A 23026-nucleotide genomic window follows, 5' to 3' on the forward strand; every position below is an offset into this window, starting at 1 on the left:
TCATTTATAAAGACAAATTAATCGACATTGAATATGCATAAGGAGATGGTGAATAAAAATTGTAAATGTGTAGAGAAAGATCATTCAACATACATTTTCAAAATTCTGAATTTAATGTTTATTCCTTATAATAGTAGAGTTTTGATGGTGTCGCAAATATCAGATTCTATTAATCAATACATTTTGCACACTCACTTTAATACTATTTCCCCCCTAATTACCAAGGTTACTTAATAATTAATAAATGCTGCTGGACTTTTTAAAGGGGAGCCATTGAAACTCTATTGTAGCTCAGATCTATTATGATCGGAGCGGATTTTACAGCAGCGGTGCGCCACGTGCCGGACAATTTGGTAAGAAGGAGATATGATTACAACGAGAACCTATAACCTATCACATCCTGTTGGTTTTAATGAGTCTTTAAAAGAAGCTTCTATTCCAGGATCCCGCTGTGATGAAATCAGATCAATACTCGATAATAACATCCTCACCACTATCGGCATCGCTACGGCGTGAGGACAAAGAGCAGCTCTAGTCTGTAAAGCACAGGCTGCGGATCGCAGACAAAGCCGGTGCTAAAGTCACAGCGATATCACAGCCGTGCCCGCCCCGCAGGCACGAGCCGCCGGTCCTTGGAGACTCGTTGGCGCGAGGGGGCGGATGCGCAAGGATGTGAACGTAAAAGGCAGCGAGAGGCGTCGGGGTTGGACGTACCCATCCTAAAAGCTCTGTAGAGTCATGTTCGTTCCAGCAGGAGTATCTCCGAAGGGAACTTGAAGCAGACGTAGGGAGGAGTGTTGATGCGCCATCACCCCCCCCACCACCCCCCTCCAGTGGGACGCTCTCTCTCCATGGTGCTGAAACAGGACGCACTTAGCTGATCAACTCATGACACAGAGGAAGACGCTCTCATCGTACCAACATCTAATCGGATACATGCTGCGGAGGAACATCGGTAAGGTAAGTCTGCTCAGAGCCCGTCTTTGCTGTCGTGTTGCTGGGATATTGTGTTTCCGCCTCCACGCCCGGTGCCGCTGCTGCGTCTCTCCATGGTGTCCCAAGCGGCGGCTGTGTGCGATTGATTTCAAAGTTTGAGCTGAGTGATTGATCAAAGTTTCCCTGTGAGCCCCTTATGAGCTGCTTTAGTTTACAGCAACACTGGAAACAGTGGGTACGTATTGGACCCTACGTCTTTTGATGCACATTTATTTACCGTTGCATCATTTTACAAATATTTTCTGTTTAGATCCCCCTTTTTTAATCGCAATCTATTCTATTTAACTACTCTTTCTGGGTGTCTACTTTTCTTATATATGTCAGTTAAAAGTTGTTTTTTTTTTTTTTTTTTTAATATAATAAACAAGTGTAATTATCGCCTTTCCTATAACACTTAATTCACTTTGAATTTTGTTGGCACAGGTACTCACTAAACACGTGCTTTCCGGCCGCAATATTATATTCTGACGCATAATAATAATAATTATACAATTTATTTATAATGCTTTTTAGATTTAAAAAGAGAAAAGAACGTGTCTTTAAAATGATACAAGCACTCACTTTTGCTGGGATAACGTCATGATGAAAACTTTGCTGAAGTATTGTTTCCACACTTATTAATTAATTCATTATTTGCTGTGCGTTTAAATAATCCTAAAGCTGTGGTAGTTTGGTTGTCTGAATAAATGTGGTTTATAAAAAGTTCCTATTTGGACCTATACAGTAAATTGTGCAACTAACATGCTTCACATAGCTGCATGCACAGTCTACATGCATCAGCCTTAATGGGAAATACAATGGGCTGATTGCCTTAATCAAATGCCCAGTAATGCTTTCAAAGAGAAACAACGATCCTTTGAGGAAAATAAATAAATACGTGATGATGAATGTGAAAGTTACATTTTTCAGTCATTGAAAGATATTTGTGTGTGTGTGTGTGTGTGTGTGTGTGTGTGTGTGTGTGTGTGTGTGTGTGTGTGTGTGTGTGTGTGTGTGTGTGTGTGTGTGTGTGTGTGCGTGCGTGTGTGTGTGTGTGTCTGGTTTCATATCCAAATTCAACTGATGGACGTGGGCTCATCTTGCACTTAAAGCAAAATTGTATTCCACTTTTTAAAGATTTTATAATAAACACAATATCCCCATTGCCAGATATTGACAGTTATCTGGATCAGTGATTCCGATAACATGCTCATTCAAACTTCAATAGCTTGTAAGAAATTTCTATCCACATTGGTAATGACACAGTAGGTCCAAATGTATTGGCACCCCCATAATAATCTAAAAAAACGACAGATATTAATTTTGTTAAAACATTTGCTAATCGAGAGAGAAAGGGATTTTTCGATTTTTAAAGTAGAGAGTATATTGATCCAGATCCCCTCCAAAAATGTAATGGAATCTTCCAGTGTATAAGGTTTATCTTTGGTTAATATTTTATCAAAATCCATTAAGTACGTAATACAGTCAACAGACATTGGTGGATTTAAGAATGGTATATTTATGGAACATATTTTTAATGGTTCATTTACAGTCTAAGTCAATCTTTCAATTTTTTCAAATTTGAATTCTAGGCCATAACATAGTTAGGTGTAGATCTATTTCAAATGCTTTAAAATAATTCTAAATAAAGGTATATTTCCCCTTCCACCAACTCCCAAATATACAACTAACTAATTGAGTTATTTTTTCCTTTACAGCATTAGATAAATCATTCATAAATGATTTATGAAGTCTTCATACGATCATAAACAGAGTTACAATTTGAACTGTGGCTCCTCTGCTGCTTTATTTCATTACAGAGGCATTCTTCATTTGGGGAGGTGAGGAGCAGGTGTCTGCAAAACAAAATTAGGCTTCTTTGAGGTGTGAACTCATTGACTTCACTGGACACAGCAGAGCTTTGACATAGACCTTTAGAGATCATACTTGGAGGCTCGTGGGTTGGCGGATGACCAGGCGAGCAGGGGTTCCTGCTCTCCAGATGGCCTGGGGAGCCAAGGGAAGGAGAGCTGTCCCCCAGCTGGGTGTACAGGAAGCTGGACTGTTAAAAGTGTTTGTTTGTGAGACCGTGGGAGGCAGACGGGATGAGAGATAGAGGGATTTGTGTGTGTTGAAGGACAAGCAATGAGGGAGAGAAAGTGTGTATGAGCAAGAGAGAGCAATAGGAGGGAAGGATACTCTGCTCTGCAAGGGCTTGCTACCATAGAAGTATAAGTGTGGGAGGGAGAAGAAATGGAAGAGAAGCTGCAGGACCTTATGTGTCTGGTGTGTGGATGCATTTGTGTACTTCTCTGTGCACTGAAAGAGTGACAGGGCAAGCAGGAGAGATTGAAACCACGGAAAATGAAAGGGAGAGAGAAACAGGCGCATATGTGTGTCTGTGAGTGGGAGGGAGAGAAAATGAAACTAGAAGAAGCAGCAAGCCTGCCTGTTTGAGTTTGTGTGTGCGCGTGTGCACAAATACAAATAGAGGCAGAAGGGAGCGTGCACATTCCTGGGAACATTTGCATGGGAAGAAAACTCCCAGTGAATGAGCGCATGTGTGAAAAAGAGTGTTGCACACAAGTGGGGCCTTGATACATTAGTTCTCTATGCTGTTATTATTGGGTGTAATGTCATTGCCAAAACAAAAGATTAAACCTTGAGAACAAGGCAATTGAAGCTTTCTCACTAATGGAAAGGGACTTTAGGTTGCTCATTATGGTAGCTTTATACTCATTTCTACTTGCCCTTGTGACATAGAAAGTCCTTGAGTTTCTACCATACTCCCTACCTCCAGACTCAAGGCCCACTCCTCTCTTTGATCAAGACGATGTGTTGCATTTGCAAAGCTTTTTTTCACTTGGTTTTTCTTCCTTTCCACTGCATCTTGCACTCTGAAGTGAAGCCACCTGAGAGCGAGCGCCAAGCATGATGGCAACAAACACGCAGCAGCTTCAAGGAGATAACTTTGCTTCACTGTTTCCATTTGAGAAGCCGCTGGAGAGCAGACGGGGAGAAAGCAAGCTCTTTTTATTCTGCCACATCTGCTCTGTGATGGAATGGTGCATGATCTGCACTTTGATCACCATGAATTATTTCTTTCCCTAGCTATAAATATGCTCTGTCTACATCATCCAATCTCTCTGTCTCTCTCTAGCTCCACTCCTTGAACTAGGAATCTGTGCTTGGCTCCGTGTAGCTCTATCCTTGAGTGTGTCACTGCAGGCATACTGCAGCTCTGCTTTTCTTCAATTCTTCGTTGAAGAAATGTGAAACCTTCAAATCTATTTCAGAGAAAACACAAGCTTTTTGCAAAAAGTTTCTCATAAACCTCAATGGAGCATCATTGCTATTTCTGTTGCTAGTCTATTTATAGCTCTTTCTCTCAAAAAAAAATAATAAACCTCTTGAGAAGAATAAAACCTGCAATATGTCATTGTAGCAATTCCTTTTGGATATCCTGAGTTCTATTACTACCTGAAATGAAGATGTTTTTGTGTGGCATTTATTTTTCTTTAATTATCTACATAAAAATGAATTAACATCAGCTCCTGCCGATGTTAATGTTAACAAAAGGAATTCTTATCCAGTGTAGCAGTTATGTTCAGAGGCATGCCCAAGAAATCTACAAAATCAATATTGAAAAATAAAAAAAAGCAGCAAACTATCAGGCACGAACTAATCAATACTTGGGAACAAGAAATACTGAAATCAATTATTTTCATTTTCATTTGTTTGCAAATGCAGCAGAGAAGTTTAAATCTCAAGGTTCGGCATAGTAGCAAGAAATGGACAATGAAGCCGATGTTCAACCAGCTCATTACGGTGAAGGAAGAGCCACATCAGAAGGCGAAGCTCGCTATTTATGCTTGGAATTAGATTCCAACCCTCACCTGTGTACATGAGCTCTGTGTAATGACCCAAACAATGAGATCCCAAGCTCCACGTCGAGAGAAGCCAGTTCAGTTCAGGTGGTCAAAGCTTCCTGTGAGGATGACTCCTGGGTACGTTCCTCGTGAAGTGTTTGGAACGCAGTAAACTTTCCATTGGAAAGACGCTGAAATGGGGTAAAGAGCAGGCTATCTTAGCTTTTCTGATGCCGCTGTGTACAGTAGTCAGAAAAGCAGATGAGAGGATGAGAACGAGTACAGGTGCAAAGATTGGATAACATCACCAAGTATCTAATAGTAGCTTACCACCACTAAGTGTGGAGTGAAAGAATAATGCCTTAATTCTGTAAAGTGCTTTGAGTGTCTATGACAAAGCGCTATATAAAATCCAATGCATTATTATTTATTATTAATGCTCTGAGCTGCGACGGGGAGCAGGACAGTCAAATTTAATTGGCTTTTTTTTCCCCTTTGTCTATACATGCTGTCAAAGGTCAACACTACAAGAAGTGCAATCTTTTTATAGACAGCAATGCATGTTTGTTATTGCAATTAAATAAATTAATTTATTTTATTGCATAAATGTGACCATCACCAGCCCTCTCTAAGGAAGGGTAAGAAACACTTTATTATAGGGGGGAAATAAAAATAGAGGGCAATGTTACACCTAGGTGAGGGTGAAAGGAACAGAGAAGATGGAGTCAGGGTAGGAAAATGGGCAGTGTTACATCTAGGTGGGGGGAGGAAACAGGGAAGAGAGACGTAGGAAATGGAAAGGATGGGGAAGAGTTGATTATTTTAAAGTGAGAGTGCGATGTGATTTTGTAGTGTAATCAAGCCAGTCTGGTGACAAGTGTGAAGCGTAGGTATAATGGTGGTGGCTGTGAATAGAGGGAAGGAATGAGTGATTATACCTAAAACAGGCATTTGGGATTAACGTGTCTAAGGTCATCGATGCTGCTTGCGCAACGAGCCCTAGTTATTTTTAAAGTCAATAAATTGTGGGACAATATATCGTCCAGCAAAATCTGTTATCGGCCCAGGCGGTGGCAGAGCCGCAGACCTCGGCAAGCAGGGGCCACCCCGTACAGCTGATCGCTTTGGAAGACCTCCACCAGGACCAGCCTAGCGAGCAGGCCAATCTCGCTGAACCCCAAGGGCTCCCCTCCAGGATTGAGAACCCCCAAGGGCGAGCCCCCGGGCTGCTGCGGTCTTTTAAAACCTTTTTACTTGATTTTATTTCGTGAACCTTTGAATTTTATGTCAATGTTTTTAATATTTCCTCGTCACTGTGTTTTTGGCACTTAAAATATTTGTATATTATGTACATTATATTAAGAATTGTATTTTTTTAAAATGAATTTAGGAAAACTAATGAAAACTTTGGATCACGAGGGGAGGAAATCTGTGTACCCTATGTACCCGAATGAAATGGCTTTCAAGATGTAATTGCATGAAATAACTTCCAATTGAAACACATAAGTTGGAAAGTTGTGTACAGCAGCATGAAAAGAGTGTGCAAACCATGTTGGTACGCACAACATTTGAAACGTTTTTGTGGCAGTATCACATTTCCCTGTGAGATCTATGACACTTTTGCTAAATAAGTCATGCCATGTTTTTCTCCTTTTCTTCAGACTGAATATGTTAGTCATTTATTGGCTTTGGAACAAAAACAAGTGGAACTCCCTGCCAGCTGGAATGTGTCAGCTACACAATGACTTTATTGGAATGTGGAAAATCAATGCTACAGAACCAAAGTAGTACTTTTCTTTTTTTTCACAAGCAAAAATAAACTCCCGTCCTTAAATAGAACTTCAAATATTATTGGATATTTTTATTGACCTGCACAGGGCTAGAGTTATTTAGAATGAAATTTGATCTACTCAATACTAAAAAATATGCCATGATTTGTGGTCAGTCTGGAAATACACTTGAGGAATTTGATAAGGATAGGTAAATATAGAGCACAACGTTATGCATGGAAAACACTTTATATGATGTTTTGTATATGTAACATAATGTAGTTGGGGTTGCATTGCAGCTTGAAAAGCAAGCTGATTGTAGGTTTGATCGGCCGTGCTTGTAGCTGGCTATAGGTTTTATGAAAGCCAATGTTTTAGGCATTTTTGTTTTAATGCTTACCTCAGAAACTTGTTTCCCATCAATTTAGTCGTAGGCAGTTTTATGATATTGTGTCTCTGTTATCAAGGTGAGGCTGGGAAAGTCTCCAGTGCAACTTTGATTTTAATTTGTAGAAGAAGAAAGAAAAAAAAACAGTTCCTATTTGAAAATATATCATAAAATTGTTTAACAAAAAATACATTTTAAATGAATTAGGCTTCCCCATTAACTCATTCAGTGCCAGCCATTATCAGATTTTCTACCCCCCTCAGTGCCAGCCGTTTTTTAAGCATTTTGACTGATTTTAAAGACCCACAGAATATTTTCTACTATGACTATCTGAAATCTGACACCAGATTCTGAAAGATTGAAGCCTCTACTTTCATCAAAAAACATTTGTTTCTGGCTCGTTTCGTTCTTTTGTAATCAGCCATTGAATAGAGCAAGTTTTACACAAATGTTCAGTTTCAGAGCAAAAAGCTGAGAAAAAAGCCTTTTTCTAAAAAAACCCTGTCAGCGACTTTAAAGCTATTTTTTTGCTTTAGTGACAACCCTAACACCTGAACAATGTTTCCTTATAGAAAACATTAAAACAAAAACACTGAGACCGGGCTTTTGATGGCAAAATGATTATTATTTATCTATCTGGGTCAGAGTTGAATGGATTTCTTACTGTATTTTGGCGTTCCTCCAACTTTCTCTCCTGTCAGTCTGCACACACGTAACTTCCTCTTCCTTCAGAGTGTCACTTCCTTCCCCGTCTCACCATCACCACACTATCCATGAGTTCCACACATGCTCTGGTCGAGTATTCGCTGCTAGGAACGTCAACTCTCGTACATAGCGCCATTTTCTGTCTCATAAACACCTTTCCTCTCTCCCTCTTTGCTCTGCGGAGCATGGATGATCTCTCATCCAAAGGTGTGCTGCTACATTCTACATGTAACCTATTAGTTATCTATCTGGCTCACAGGCTGGGGGTATTTTGTACCCCCCTCCTCCCGACATGCAGGGACATGCAACTGACCCGTTTGGCCCGGTTAGTTGATGGTTTTATCTCACGATCACAGCATTATCAATAATTCACTCAGGTCCACACATGTTCTGTGTTAGTATGTGGAGCTGTGAGCTGCTGGATACTTCACAATATCACTCTGTAGCGCCATAATCTCCCTTTTTCCTGCTTCTTCCTGCTTTGCTGGGTAGCATCAGTGGCTAATCTCACATCTAAAGTTGCACTGCTGCCATCTTCTGGGCACAGTTGGTCACTACAATACCTCACAGTTTAGATATTGATGAGGGACCTCCGCCAGGGTGTTTTCTAGTAAACCCCATGAAAAAACGCAAAAGACGAGTGTCTCGTCAATGGCACTGGGCGTTTGGATTTGAAATGACGAGATATCTCGTCAATGGCACTGAGTGAGTTAATACTAAATTCATTCTTCATCATTAATAGAAAAAAAGCCAGCCAAACTTGGATTAATCTAAACTTAATGCACCATTTCTGATTAAAGGAGTGACTATAAACACTTAAATAAAACAATCGAAATGCCTCTAATGTGCCAAGAACCAACTAAGAAGAAGTGATGTGAGGACAGAGAATGACTTCAGGCTGTGCTTTGGGAACAGTAAACAGACGTTTACCCTAAAGGAGTATGCTACTCATCTTTTATTAGCAATTCTGCTGCCTATGTGAAAGAGCTTGGAATATTTTGATCTGAAAATATTTTTGAATCCTGCACCTAAAGTTCACCTCACAGACTCACCCACAGTGGTAGTATGAGCCGTTCAACCCGTCACCTCTAATGGGAACAAAAGGTCACTCCTTAATTATTCATCCTGGATGTCAAACAATGCTTGCCAGCTGTTATTTAGGGTACGGGAGACCCATATGAATAATTCAAGGTGCTGGATTTTTTTTTCCTTCCAAGAGCAGCATGGTAGTGTGGATGTTTGTGAGTCTTATCTCCATGCAGAAGCTCTATGTCATTGCTGAGCTGACCTTGGCTGTCACGGCAGCAGCAGCATGGGTGGCATGGAAGGTGGCAGATTGAGTAGGAAGGAAGCTGAGAGTTCCCTTAGTGGACTGCATGCTTTGCTGAATGTGTAAAGAAACATTTAATATTGGGGGATTTTTCTTTTTCTTTTTTACAATGAGTTATTCTATTTTTCTGTTTTGGTGCCATGTCAATTGCTCTAATGTGGATGTGAGGGTGTTTATTGCCAGCCAAAAACTCAAAAGCAGATATTAATGCTATTAAAGCATGTTAAAGTGAAGAATACTGTAATGTGAGTCACTTCCACAGACGGATTATAGGGAGGTGTTGTAAAGTGGGTTCAGAGTAAAGGAGAAAAGTGAAAATGCTTGTCTACGTTAAAGGCAGGCAGGGTAGATGAGACACGGAGAATGAGTTTTTTTTTTTTTTTGTGAGTGTGTGTGTGTGTAATAGAGAGAAAAGCATTATTCCTGCTCTCCCATGTATTGTCTAAACAGCAACAGAGACACATAGATAGAAACAGGACATGTCTATCAAGCAGCGGATGGCAAGCAGCCCAGAGAAAATCAAATGAAAAGCATGTTTGTCCCTGCTATCAGCAGATTGATTCCATCTCACCGCTGTTTTAAGTCCAGTGCTTAATGTCGGCACTAAGATTGTTTGTTTGATTACTCTGCATTTTCGATTTACAACTGCAGTTATCAATGATTACAAATTGAATTGCTGAAGAATTCAGGAGCATTAAATGACCCATTCACTTACTCAAGTGCTTTAGTACAAGTGAATTTAGAGATAAATGTTGAGAGGGAGCTTATAGCTACTTGTTTAGAATGCTCGCCCACGACTGCACAGATAGAGCCACCTTTCACCCTTCTCACCCAATCCTCCTGCACTCTCACTGCCAGATGAACCAGAAGCTCCTTATGATAATGAGACTTAACCATTTGAGAGCAAAAATATATTGGATAAAATAAGGAAACTAGCAAACCAAGTACAGGACAGATGTAGGATGAGCTATAACTTAAAAAGTTACACAAGGAAATTATGACATATAAACATTTATCACATAGCAAGTTGTTTAAACTGAAGAAAATCGAACATCCAAAAATATTCAATTTAAAGAGTAACTAAACCCTGAAGTTTTGGCTGATGTGCGCCTCGGCTAGAAATGAAAAAAATGCCTTGATTACAGCTTTTGGAGCAGTTAAGACACGTCCAGTCTATACTATAAACTCTCTAAAGAACAATCTATGCTAACTACCTACTCAATAGCTACAAACAATAGCTCTTTTTCCTTATTCTCTTAATCCAACCTACTCACCACAGATTGCAAAGTCGACTGGTGTTAGTCTTTATAGGAGGGGCGGGGCCAACAGTGGTGGTTCTGACGTAAAGACACCAAAACGTTACAAGATACCATTCTCAGCCAATAGCAAAATTGTATTAGCCAAGTTTCAACCCATATAGGTTAGTCACTTTTACATAATTACAGCAAAATATGTCAAATTCAAATACTTTGACTTAAATGTTAAAAGTTGAAATAATCAATAAACAACATTATTTTATATTTGCCATGACAAATTGAGGAACAAGTTGGCATGAGCGAAAGGGAGTAAAAGGGGTAAAAAGAACTTTATTTTCTGAAAAAATTGTGTTTTTTGTTACATTAGACCAATCAAATTACCATTAAGGTGGACCAATGAAACTGTTTACATTAAAGGTGCAGTCCGTAACTTTCAGATCCCTACCTCCCCGTTGCTCTCTAGCCCTGCCTCCAAAGTCCCTCCCTCAGAGGAGCTAACAAGCTAACGTTAGTCCGACAGCAACATCACAGTAATATAACATGCACTGTTAAAAGCATATTACTGCAGCGCTTCTCTCTCTCAATGTGCACACACCAATCTATCAGCAGCAGCAGCGTAACATAGTGTCACTTATAGCAGCCTACACGAAGGCTGCGGTGATGGCAGCGTGCACACGAACTAACAACACATTAGGGATCAACCATCAGCCTTAGCCGATGACGGATATGGACTGCCGATTTCCTTGAGCCGATATTTGGAGCCGATACTACTTTTGCTCCCTCAATTTACATCATAAAAATGATATAAACATAAAACATTTATTGAAATTAAAAAAGTACACCAAGTAAAAAATATTGAACAAATAATAAAAACAGGTGATGTAGAACAAGTACAAGTAAAAAATAGAGTGAGACATCTCATGAAATATTATGAAAAATAAATGTTTGTCCTTGCCCTGAAAATAGCTTTGACAAAAGTTGGCCTGACTGAAGATATATTTTATTAACAGGATAATTGAGTATAAAGATATATAATTATAGTATTAAACACCAACAGAAACCATGGACCATTCCAACACAACCCCAGAACATAAATTAGCAGAGGAAAATAATGTGATGTCAGATGCACATTAAGCAACATACTGTTTCATCAACATTAACAGGAAAAAATACTGCTTCTCAAAGTTTTAAAAACTTCTTCTCAGCGCAGAGCTGAGTGAGAAGCAAAGAGGGAGGGATAGAGAAACACACACACACGCCAAACCTTCAGCCAGCTGCTTGTTAAATACAACTGTGACAACAATGCGTGGAACCACGGAACAACAGGTAAGTTAAACGGGCGACCGTGGCTCAGGTGGTGGAGGGTCGTCTTCTGATCGAGAGGTTGGGGGTTCAATCCCAGTACCTGACTGTGTCGAAGTGTCCTTGGGCAAGACACTGAACCCTAAGTAGCTCCCAATGGTCGACTAGCGCCTTGCATGGCAGTCCTGTCCCATTGGTGTGTGAATGTGAGAGTGATTGGGTGAATGAGCTGATATGTAAAGCGCTTTGGGACTGCTTCAGTGTGGTTATAAGGCGCTATATAAATCTAGTCCATTTACCATTTACCATTTAAACAGTTAAAAGATGCTTAAGTTTAAAACTTGCCATTAGGATTGAAGAGCTACCTTCATACTCTGCTAGTGGGGGGAGGGGCTCAGCACTCTGCAGCCTCTGTCTCCAGCATTGCTCCACGGTAGTTCATGGTAAGAAGAACAGACAAAGTGGTGTATCATTCTGGTTCCAGTAAAAAGTGACCATAAAAAGATGTAAATTAACTGATATGCAGATGCGGGGCATGAGGAGGAGACTTCATGTGGAGAAGGAAACTCATCAGTTGAAACACAGAAATCTCATTTAAAGCTATCGGGAGTATAACAGCCCGCCTACCTGCCCGTTCCGATTGGTTGAGTCATTTGATGGGCACCCTCATCAGCCAATAGAGTGCTGCCTATATTATGCTGCTGCCTTTGTGTGGAATTTTCTTAGAAAAATGCTAAATTATTGGAATACGGCCAATACAGCAGCGTGCTTTACAGTCCGGAAATTACAGTATTTATAGTGTAAGTAACTGCCATGTGCTTTTTTTACTATGCAAACAATGTGTTCCCATTGTAACTTTAGTATTCAGTAGACTTTTAATAGTTTGGACTGTGATTTATTGGAACCTCCATTATTGTATTGCACACATCCTGCATTTTAAAATGTAATGAAAATTACATTGCAGGCTTTTTGTTCGATGAATTGCGATACAAACACAGGTTTTTATCCAGTTCCTGGCTTGTGATAACTATATTACCCAAGATTACCCACAATTTAATGGGTCCATACAATGGTGCTGTGAAGTGATAATGCACATTTGTCTTTTATTAAAAAAAAAATAGTTTGAAGGGCAACAGATTTCATTTGGGTTTCTCAGTAAAAGTTTGGAGGTTCATAAAGTCAGAGATCAGGAGTGTTGTTGTTCCTCCTGGGCTCACAAGGTGACATGTTCAGAGTCTGATGCTGTTTTTTTTTTAAACATCACAGTGCCTGCAAGGACACAGCTACATTGTCTGCCAGCGTATCGCTTTATTGCCGTTATTTTAACCTTTCTACACTTCTGGAAAAACACTTAATCAGGCCACAATGTGTACCCTCATTGGGTCAGATTTATGCTGCCTCGGTTAAAAGCTAAAAGCCCAGGTGTTGTTGACACACACATATATGGGGATTCAGAATAGCTTACGTTGTCACATAACTATTTGATTCTAACAAATAGCTATGCCAAAACTGTAAGCTCACACACTTCACTTTTATTTTCTTAGTGTCTGAGAATTGGGATGTTCTCTCCCTAATATTATTTCTACATATGTAACTATACTGGCTCAGCAGTTTTCACTCCTCTATTCAATAGCAACATCACGTTATACTGACAGCACGCTGCACGTTAGCTGTTAGCTCCCATCTGTCTTTTTGTTGTCCTTCCTAACTCCTTTTACTCCCTTTATTTCCCCCCTCACTTGGGTCCCTGTTTATATTTCTACTACTATTAAAGTTTGGCTTACCCATCCCTTGGAAAGGCGGGTGATGGTCATGTAAATTAATACAAGTGTTCATTTATTTTTGCAAGAATACATTTTGGCATATGCAGACATGGTTGGAAACCAAACAAAAACACAGATGTGAGGGGCTAACAATCGGAACGCGTCATGGATCCATTTTAGGGTTTGTGGATGCGTGTGAGTACAGTTTTAACTGTGCATGGTTTTGATGAAGAATCTAAAAACTATATTATCATTTTTATCATACTACCAAATTGAAGCATCATTAATAAAGTGTACATTAATTAATTAATTTTTGCTGACCTAACAGAAGTGATTCACAACAGAGACTGTGGCTCAGTGGTAAAGTGGGCCATCCAATAACAACAGGGTTGGGGGTCTGAATCCTGCTTTAGACAAGTCATTTTCATTGTGTCCTTGGGCAAGGCACTTTACCCACATTGCGTAGTATGAATGTGGTGTTTTGGCAGCTGTGGCTACAATCATAGCTTACCACCACTATGTGTGGATTGAAAGAATAATGCACATCAATATATTATTAGTATTATTATTTACAAATATGAAGAATCAAAACCAATAATTCAGACCAAAAACAACACTGCTGCTACAGTAAAAGCAGCAAGTAATTAATGCAGAAATTGAGGAGTGTTAATACTTACATTAGTGAGATTATAAACAGAGAATAAACAGATACTCTGATCAGTTACACTTTCACTTTTACCTTGTCTGTGGCTCTGATGCTGTGTTCATACAGAACAATCATAAGGATGACTATATTTATATCTTATATTATCTACAGGACTGGAGCTCTCTGTGTCACCACAGAACACATTAATTAGTTAACTAATGATTTAATGTATTTATTTATCAGTCTGACAGCGTCCGACACACACAGGTTTTATCAACTGATTAATATAGGTCAGTACATCAGATATAAGTCTCTATGTTTCCTATAGGATGTTAACAGTAAATGAAATGATTTCATCTAAATATTCTCTCTCCTGTCAGCGTCACATCAGATCCACACAGAGACGTGTTCACAATGATCCTTCATTTACTGGACAGGTTGTTTTCTGATTAGTCAGGAGGGGGGACTTCAGTACTGGCTCAGATCCCAGTCAGAACAAAACCTGGTCCCGACCAGGTTAGTCGTTCAGCCTAAGTTACTATGGTGATTTTGACCGCACAAACCCATTAAATCCCAAAAGTGGAAACCTAGCTTCGTAGTACATGCCCTAGAGGTTCTTCTGCTGAATATTTAATAGCTGAGTTACCTTGTCATCTAACAGGATAAAAAAGTAATCTTCCTCAATTACCCATAACGTTTTTCAGGAAGTGATCAATTCTTACCTCAACACAATTGCAACCCCTATCATTAGATACAAACAAATGGATATAATTTCATCCTGTATGATTAAATAAGTATCCCGGACAAAGGGATCACTCATTAAATTAGTGTTTTATTTACGATATTTAATTACACACCATTGCTGTCCTGTTTGACCCTGCAGGTGGTTTTCTTTTATTTATTTATTTTTTTTGCAATTGGTTTTCTAAGACTAATGAATGCACTCACCTTTCTTTGCTACCTTTTAAATCACGTATGTGTCTATTGTTCATCATTCTAATGCTCATGGGAGGATAGTATATTGCGTACTGAAGATTAAAGGGTTTCTTGGTGAGGAGATGAGTTTGTATTGACTCGGGGAGGGGTTTCAATTCATCTCTGAAAGCCCCTGTAATGCTTCCAGATGGTCACCCTTTCCTCATCTCCAGCAGGAAACTTTGATCTTCCAAAAGCCCTTGGAGTCCCAAGCAGTCACAAGTCTTTTTCAGTATTAGAGAACAAGGGGACAGATGAACGAGCAGAGAAAGTGCTTGAGATGAGTAAGTTTGATTTATCAGCTAGCTTCACAAACTCATATTTTAGGTATGGTGTGTTTGGAGTTTATACTTGGCTTCTAAACATCCACCGCAGGATATGTCACTTTGTTTTGCTTTGGGCCACAGATCTCTCCTATTTATCATTAGCAATCAGTTTCCATTTCTAGATGTCACAGCACCATGTTTCTTTATGTTTCCACTGACTTCACAGGTTGTTCCTGTAAAAGCATCACTATACCACTAGGCCAATGCATACATAAACGTAACCCTTGCAAAATTAGTTTTACTCCTAGAATTATTACAACTAGTATTACAACAGTGTCCGTCGAAAGTATGCATTCATGTTGGAGCTTAAGTATAGTTAATTATGGCCAAATAAGTATGTGTTTGAAGGTTGGATGTACATAGAGGTGTACATACTCTATACTCTGTAGTGTTATAAAGGGGTTTATTTGTGGGTGCAAAGTAAAATAGTGTGTGTGATTTCCCTGGTTTAATTCTATGAGACATGAACATGATAAATGTGTTTTTACTCTCTTTCATATTTTTTTGTTTGGTGTATTTTTCTGTAATGTATGTTTTTTGGAGTCATTATGTGTGTTTTTTTAATCTTTCAGTTGTCTTTTTGTGCATTTTTTGTATAACTGTTTTTGGTTGCCATTATAGAGTGATTCTGGAATCATTTTGTGTAGTTTTTGTATAAATATTGTTTAGTTTTTTTGTTTTATTTTACTCATTTAGTATATTTTTATTTGAGTCATTTTCATATTTTTGTTTTATTTTTCTGTAATGTATATTTTTTGGAGTTGTGTATTTTTTTTTAATCTTTCAGTTGTCTTTTTGTGCATTTTTTGTGTTTTATTTTACTCATTTAGTATATTTTTATTATAAATAAATAAATAAATTGTGTGTGTTCCCGTGAAATGTTTGAGACGCTGATAACCAAACTCCATAGACATTGTAGCGCCAGTCAGAAAAGTAACAAAACTGCGCAAAACAAAAAGGAAAGCTCCAAACTACATGAGTGAGTAAGTAAATTAAAGTATTATGTACAATTCGGCTGTCTTTTTAAAAAAAACAAAAATAATTTTTTACTTTTGAACCGAGTGGTCAGAGCTTAGTTTCCATACACGGCATCACAGAGAATCCACAGTTTTCCAGATGGAGGAATGAACGGGTTGGGGAACGTGTCTCTAAAAGACTCACCAGTGGCTGACGGTTTTAAATGATCTATTCAGAGAGTTCCTGTGTCTCGGTCTAAACTATCTTCTTCTCTATTGCTCATGTGTTTACAGTCGTACTCAGGTGAGGAGCTGTGCAGTGAAATAGATATAGATGGTGCGTTAGCGCCCCCTCACACCCTGAGGTCAAAAGTTGAACAGTTTTAATTTCGGGGCCGTCCAGAAGTTAAAAAAAATTAAAATAAACATTTTGGAATTACCAAATTACTCCAAAATAACAGATACACACACTTGGGGTATTTGGAACCCGTCGACCAAGTTTCAGGACATTTCCGTCATTATAGTATAGATGTTGGCCTAAGTGTATGGTCATCAACTAATTTGATGTAATTTTTTGTTGTGTAGGTACTTTCCTGCATAAAAATCTAACTTCTGTCACTGGGTTAACATTTTCACTGGCAAAAAAAATATTTGTGTGCTTGTATTTTAGCTGGATTATGCCCAAAGCGTTAAACAGATTTTGAAATTTTTTTTAACTCAAGATTATCTTTACACCATGGAGGATTCCATTACATTTTTGAGGGGATATGGGTCAATAAACTGATTCTGGATCAGTTTTAGATAATGATGATGATTGATTTTATCAAAAAATCCTTGTCGTTCATCATTGGCAAAATCATATCCCAGTTTTCAGTTGATCCAATTTCCCCTCCGAGTTTCATTTGGATTGAAACTGGATTGCACATTTCATTGCAATTTTTCATTAAAATGGGGCAGCCCATAGATTTGGGCCTACTCTATCGTTATTACTGGGGATAGAACTTTCTTCCAAGCCTTTAAAGTGTGAATCATCATAGTACCATGATCCAGGTAATATCTGGCAAAGACAATATTTGGTGCTTTGTGCTTTCTGAGTGCTCTTGTTCCGTATCAAATGACTTTTTTTTTTTTTTTCTTCCATCTTGTCTGCACATGCTGTCAATGGTCAACACCACAAGAAGTGCAATCATTATGAGACAGCAATGCATGTTTTGTTATTGCAATAAAATAAATTGATTTATTTTATTACTTAATTGTGACCATCACCAGCCCTCCCTAAGGAAGGGTAAGAATTTTTTTATTAGAGGGAGGATATAAAAAGGGTATCAAATGGCTGATATAGTCAATAAATCACCCTAACAGATATTTGTCATGATTTCTGATTAGTTGATTAACAAGAAGCCATGTGTTTTATGTTAATGTGTTTAACCAGCAAGTTAAAAAAAAGTGCAGTTCCTTCGTGGTGACGAGGTTAGCTTATTAACAATAGTCTGTTTGTATCACTTGGCACAAAGATAACTGTAATTATATAAACTCAACAGCTACTGCCAATACACTTCAGAACTCCTGCAATTTTGCCTGCTGACAAAATTATGGGCAATCTATTCAGCATTAGAAAGAATTTCATGTAATTATTTGGGTACATTATTCAATCATCTTTTTAAAAATCCAGTAAAATCACACTTTCAAGTTTCATGTTTTAGTGCTGTAATGGGCAGGAAGCCACTAAATGACAGTAGATCATATTAAAACCTTAGTTTCTAATCCTGATAGTCAGAAAATTGACAAAGCTTAATTAATTTCTTGGCTGTTTTACACACCTAATCTGTAACACAATAGGCAGCAGGATATTATCCCTTCAACATAAGCCCTTAGCATTAAAATTTAATAGAATAGCCATTCATATTTAGAATAAATGGATGTAAGCTTCACTGTCGGAGCTAAAGCTCAATGTAAAAAAATGACTTAAAATTAGTTTCTGTGCAATGCATTATTAATAACGAGTCATTTATTTGGCCATTAAAAAATTGCATTCTCATTGTATTGCTGATGATCTGCTGAAAATGAAATCCATTTTGAATGTTTTTCCTCAGTGTGTAGAATACAGACGTTATATCAGTCAGAGATGGTGAAGGAGAAATAACATGACATTGGAGAAAAGTTTCATTCAATGTCTTATATTTATAATTGCTGCAATTTTATTCAAAAATGCATTGAAAATAAATGTTATTGTTTTTTTTCGCATGCACTCTAGATACGTATATAATGTTTTTATGGGCGTATGATAAAAAGAACATTTTCATTATAAAGTAAAGATTTACTGTACATTTATACTGTCAATAAAAATAATTCATGATTCAAACTTGTTAAAACATATAATTTATTTATAGAATGTGCCAAAAAAAATTCTAGTTGCATAATAATTTCTGAAATTAAACAATATAGAAATTGTCGTTGTAAACCCTTTAGTAAAGATAATAATTTTTGACTCAGACTAAATCCCTCATGGGCACGTTCTTATTTCCAAAAGCAGCCTCACAATCACAAAGGCTAATAAAAGAGGGGAGTCTACTATAGTGTTAAGGTGCAGTGAAGCCAAGGCCAGGAATCCTGATCCTCAAACATATTCTTTGCAGGAGGCATCAGAACCACCTCAACTTCCTCCTCACAATGTGGTGGAGCAGTTTCTCTACTTTGATGCCCTCCTTGGACCTTGGCATGCAGTGGAGTTCTTTTGAATGCTCTTGAATATGATCAAGCTCTTTCAATCATTGTCTAAAGATTATTGTCTGTGGCAAATATCCAGTATTTTTATTTGAATATTAGTGGCAATGTAGAGCACAGATTGTGTAAAAAATAGTAAGTACTGTACATTGCATGTCTACACCATCAAAATATTCTCCTTTAGAAACACAGAAAAATCCAATAGTTTGGTTTAAACTGCAGTGAGTTTATGGTGATTGAGTTTTCCCTGGCGGCTCAGGTGGTAGAGTGAGTTGTCTTCACAAGATTCACCCTTGACTCTCCAATCATTGATTATTCAAGTGTCAAAATAGACATATTCGAGCACCGGACATGGCATCATTGTCAATCAAACACCTTAACAGGCTTGGCTCACTATCCTGCATGTTTTAGAAGTCCTCCTGCTTTATCACACGGATGATTGTGTACTCACACATCATGGGAGTAAGCCTGATAATGAAAACTAATCAGCTGTGTTAAGGAATGAGATCATCTTGGCCATCACTGACAATTACCACCTGCCTGTTAAAGGTGCTAAATTTATACGCAAAAATAAGGACTGAACAGTTCTAGTCTTCATGCATTGGATTGTGCATGAACACTGTATTTAATGCATTCACATTTCCCAATATTTAGTGCGCCACAGCTGATCCGCCCACATTGCTCATTCATCTGGGGCAAATGCGCTATATGGATTCTGCGAGTTGCGTTGCGGGCTTGACAGACGCAGTTAGTGCCGCCATGATTAGTGGACATAGTAAATGCCATCGACCATTAAAATGTGTCAAAACATTTTTTTTAGTCGACAAGTCATGCCTGCCTGTTTTCACCACAATTTATTATTAGGCATCTACACTCTTTGATTTAGGTAGGAGGCTGCCAGGCTTATACTTAGTTCATAGATAGTTCAGGTGAAAGCCCACTTAGGATCTTAGGAACCGTCTAGGAACTATCAATTTTTTTCTTAAAGTGAAAAACATCTGACTTTTTCATTGTTTTTTGTTTAAGTTGATTTAATTATGTTGTTTACGTTTGTGATGTGACAGGTTACAGCTTATGTGTTGGCCCTTGGATGTTATTTAAAATAAAATAGACACAATGAAACCAAACTCATGATTTTTTTTAAGTCATTAATATTAGTTGACTAATCAAAAATAGTTAGTTGAAAGGTTAGTCATTAGTGGCAGCGTTGGACGCAATCCTGATTGTGTAGAGTTGCCCCACAATGTCGACCAGTAATGTTTGCACTAGGGATGTCCCGATACAACTTTTTCACTTCCGATACAATACCGATATTGCAGCCTTTAGAAATGGTCAATATCAGCACAAATCATACATTTATTACTTATTTTGTAGTGTGGAATGTTAGAAAAGACTTCATCAAGTGATGTTACTCAAACAGAGAACAATAGTCAGCAACAGTAGGGATGAGAAAAATTGACCCATTAACCAATTAGTTACATACATTTTAACCTTCAACATAATATCTTCAGTGTTCTACAATTAAATAAATTTAATATAATATATATTGGAGATTTTAGATGCAGTCTGATAAAAGCTGATATTTAGCTTGCACACATTTTTACAGGTGCAGACCTTTTTTAAGCTACAATGTATATTTCAATAAATGTATACTTTGCTAGAAAATGTAAATCTTTATTGAAGTGTTTTGATCTGTAATTGTTTGTTGGAACATCTGCTTGATGTTAAACTAGAAAAATGCATTCCTTTTAACTGCACTCAACATTAGAAGACACATATGAACAGCAGTTTTTCCCCTAAAGTGTGTGGAATGATCTGGCATCACTTCTTAGCAGTTATTGTGAACAGAGTAAATTCGTCATCATAATATTACCCACTGTGCAATGTCCACTCAGAACACTTTGAATTACAATATGTCCAAAGGTGATTATGGATTTTTGACCAAATGAAGCAAAAAACAAAACAAAAAAACACATACTGCGGCTTTAATGTCTATGTAACCATTTCTGTGTTAGGTTAATACGACCTGTATTTTATTATTTTGTTTTTTTGATCAGCATTTGAAAAAAATGTTGTATATGAAATCCTAAGATGAGGAAAATACTTTTTCCATCTTATAAACCATGCCTCAGAGTGTGTCAGCTCACTTGTCTGGAATGAAGGGAACAACAGAATGAAATTTATTGATTATGACCATCCGTCCTACATGTTTGGAACAATAATCTATAATTAATTAAGTCCCTGTTGTTGTGCCGTGTTCCTGTGTCATGGACACATCTCTCCCTCAGTGAAGTTATTCATATGTTGTAGAATGTCAGGGGTATTTAATGACCTCCCTAAAACAGATGTACTCACCAAACAGAGCTGTGATGGTTATTATTATTGAGTACAAATAATTATGACACCTTTTGCTAAATCATGACACCTTTGGAGCTATGTTGGCTAGGGGTGTGCCATCTAAGGAACGCCACAATTTGATTACGATTCAGGGTGCTACGATTCGATTAATCAACAATTATTATGATATTAATGATTATCACCATTTTCAATGCATCAATTGCAATTAATCTAATAATCTATGTATTGGCACACTTCTAATGTTGGCATATTTTAGGTTCGGTGGAGGGATCTAGTGGGGTTAGGTAGGATTAGGGATTTGGGTTAAGGTTAGGGAAACGAAGGGTTAGTGTAACAAACAACCCTTAATGACAGCTGTCATGACTCCTTATTCTTGCTAATGACAGATGTCATGTCATTATAATGACAGCGCAGTGTCAGCCAAATGTATAAAACTTCAAATAAAGTGTCACTGAAGTTTAGAATGTGTTACATTTGGACAAGCAAGCAAAACAAAATGCTGTTTTGTGCATTTTAAATAAAAACACAACTGTTTCATTCTGTGTGAATCAGCTGAGTTGCTGTGAACTACAAATCTTGTGATAGTAATTTTGCTATTATTGTGAATACAGAGTAAGGTGTAACACTGCCCTCTCTTTTGATATCTTTCCTCCTAATAAACGTTAGCTTACCCTTCTTCAGCCCTTGTGCTAGCCCTCTATTACACAATATAATAAATGTATGATCCATTTTTTCAAGAGTAAAACATTCATACTGTCGCTGTCACGAAAAGATTCACCACATGTAATTTTAACCATTGACGACATATTCAGACAGTGAAACAAACAGACTTAGTGAAAATACTCTATGTGTAAGACTTTTTGGATTCAGCTTGCGTAGTTTATCAGAGTTTAGCAGTCAATTTCTCCATCAATACCGATTCACAAGGTAAGTTCGTTTTCATTCAGAATAAAATATCTAACCCCCACCAGAAAACTATTATCCGGTTGTTCCATCTTCTGCTCTTCCATCTGAAATTAAGTCTATTAATCACGTGTAAAGTCAAAATTAATGCAAGTTAGAATTCTCTTTTATGGTCTGTGGAGTTCAGTGAAAAAAGTTCTTCCTGTGAAAAGAGGCTGGTGCTCTCAGAGTTGGATCTACTTTATGAGTTTTATTTGAATGGGCTGAACTTCTTTTTGCTTAAGGTCAGATGTGAGTTTTTCTGTCCTGTGAATTGTGAAATAGCTCATTTTTAAATCCAATCATTTCTTTGTGAGGCTGAGTTAGCCCTAGTTATCTGCTAGCTCATGTTTGGGACTTGATTGAATACTTTTAAATTTAGGATGTCACTGAGGGTCAATACAAGGTGTGTTGAAAATTTTAGTAGAATAAGCATATGCTAACAGTGGGTTCTTCCTCCTATTTCTAGCCTGATCAGGTTTGTTGCTCCGAGCGTGAACCTTTGATTCACTCCAACTTATGGTTGAGCTAGGAAATGTGATTTATTGTTGCCTCATTGCTCTTGAAATGTTCATTCTAAGACAATGAACTTTCAACAGTATTTTTAAATTATTGCAGGTATTAAATATTTACTATCCCATTAGCAATTTACTGCTAATGTTTTTTTCCAGAGGGTAAAATTACTATGAAATTATATAGTTTTATTTACTTTATTAGTACATACCGGCATTATCAAGTTAAT

General features: G+C 37.8%; 1 protein-coding gene across 1 annotated transcript in view; it reads left to right on the forward strand.

The window, feature by feature from the left end:
• Positions 1–575: 575 nt before the first annotated feature.
• Positions 576–23026, forward strand: part of chst8 (carbohydrate (N-acetylgalactosamine 4-0) sulfotransferase 8) — a 344887-nt gene continuing 322436 nt past the window's right edge. Inside the window, exon 1 of the mRNA XM_028436873.1 lies at positions 576–960. The gene's annotated coding sequence lies outside the window, so the exon portion shown is untranslated. The remainder of the gene's footprint in view (positions 961–23026) is intronic.

This window comes from Gouania willdenowi, chromosome 3 (genome assembly GCF_900634775.1).
Source record: "Gouania willdenowi chromosome 3, fGouWil2.1, whole genome shotgun sequence".
Taxonomy (NCBI): Eukaryota; Metazoa; Chordata; class Actinopteri; order Blenniiformes; family Gobiesocidae; genus Gouania; species Gouania willdenowi.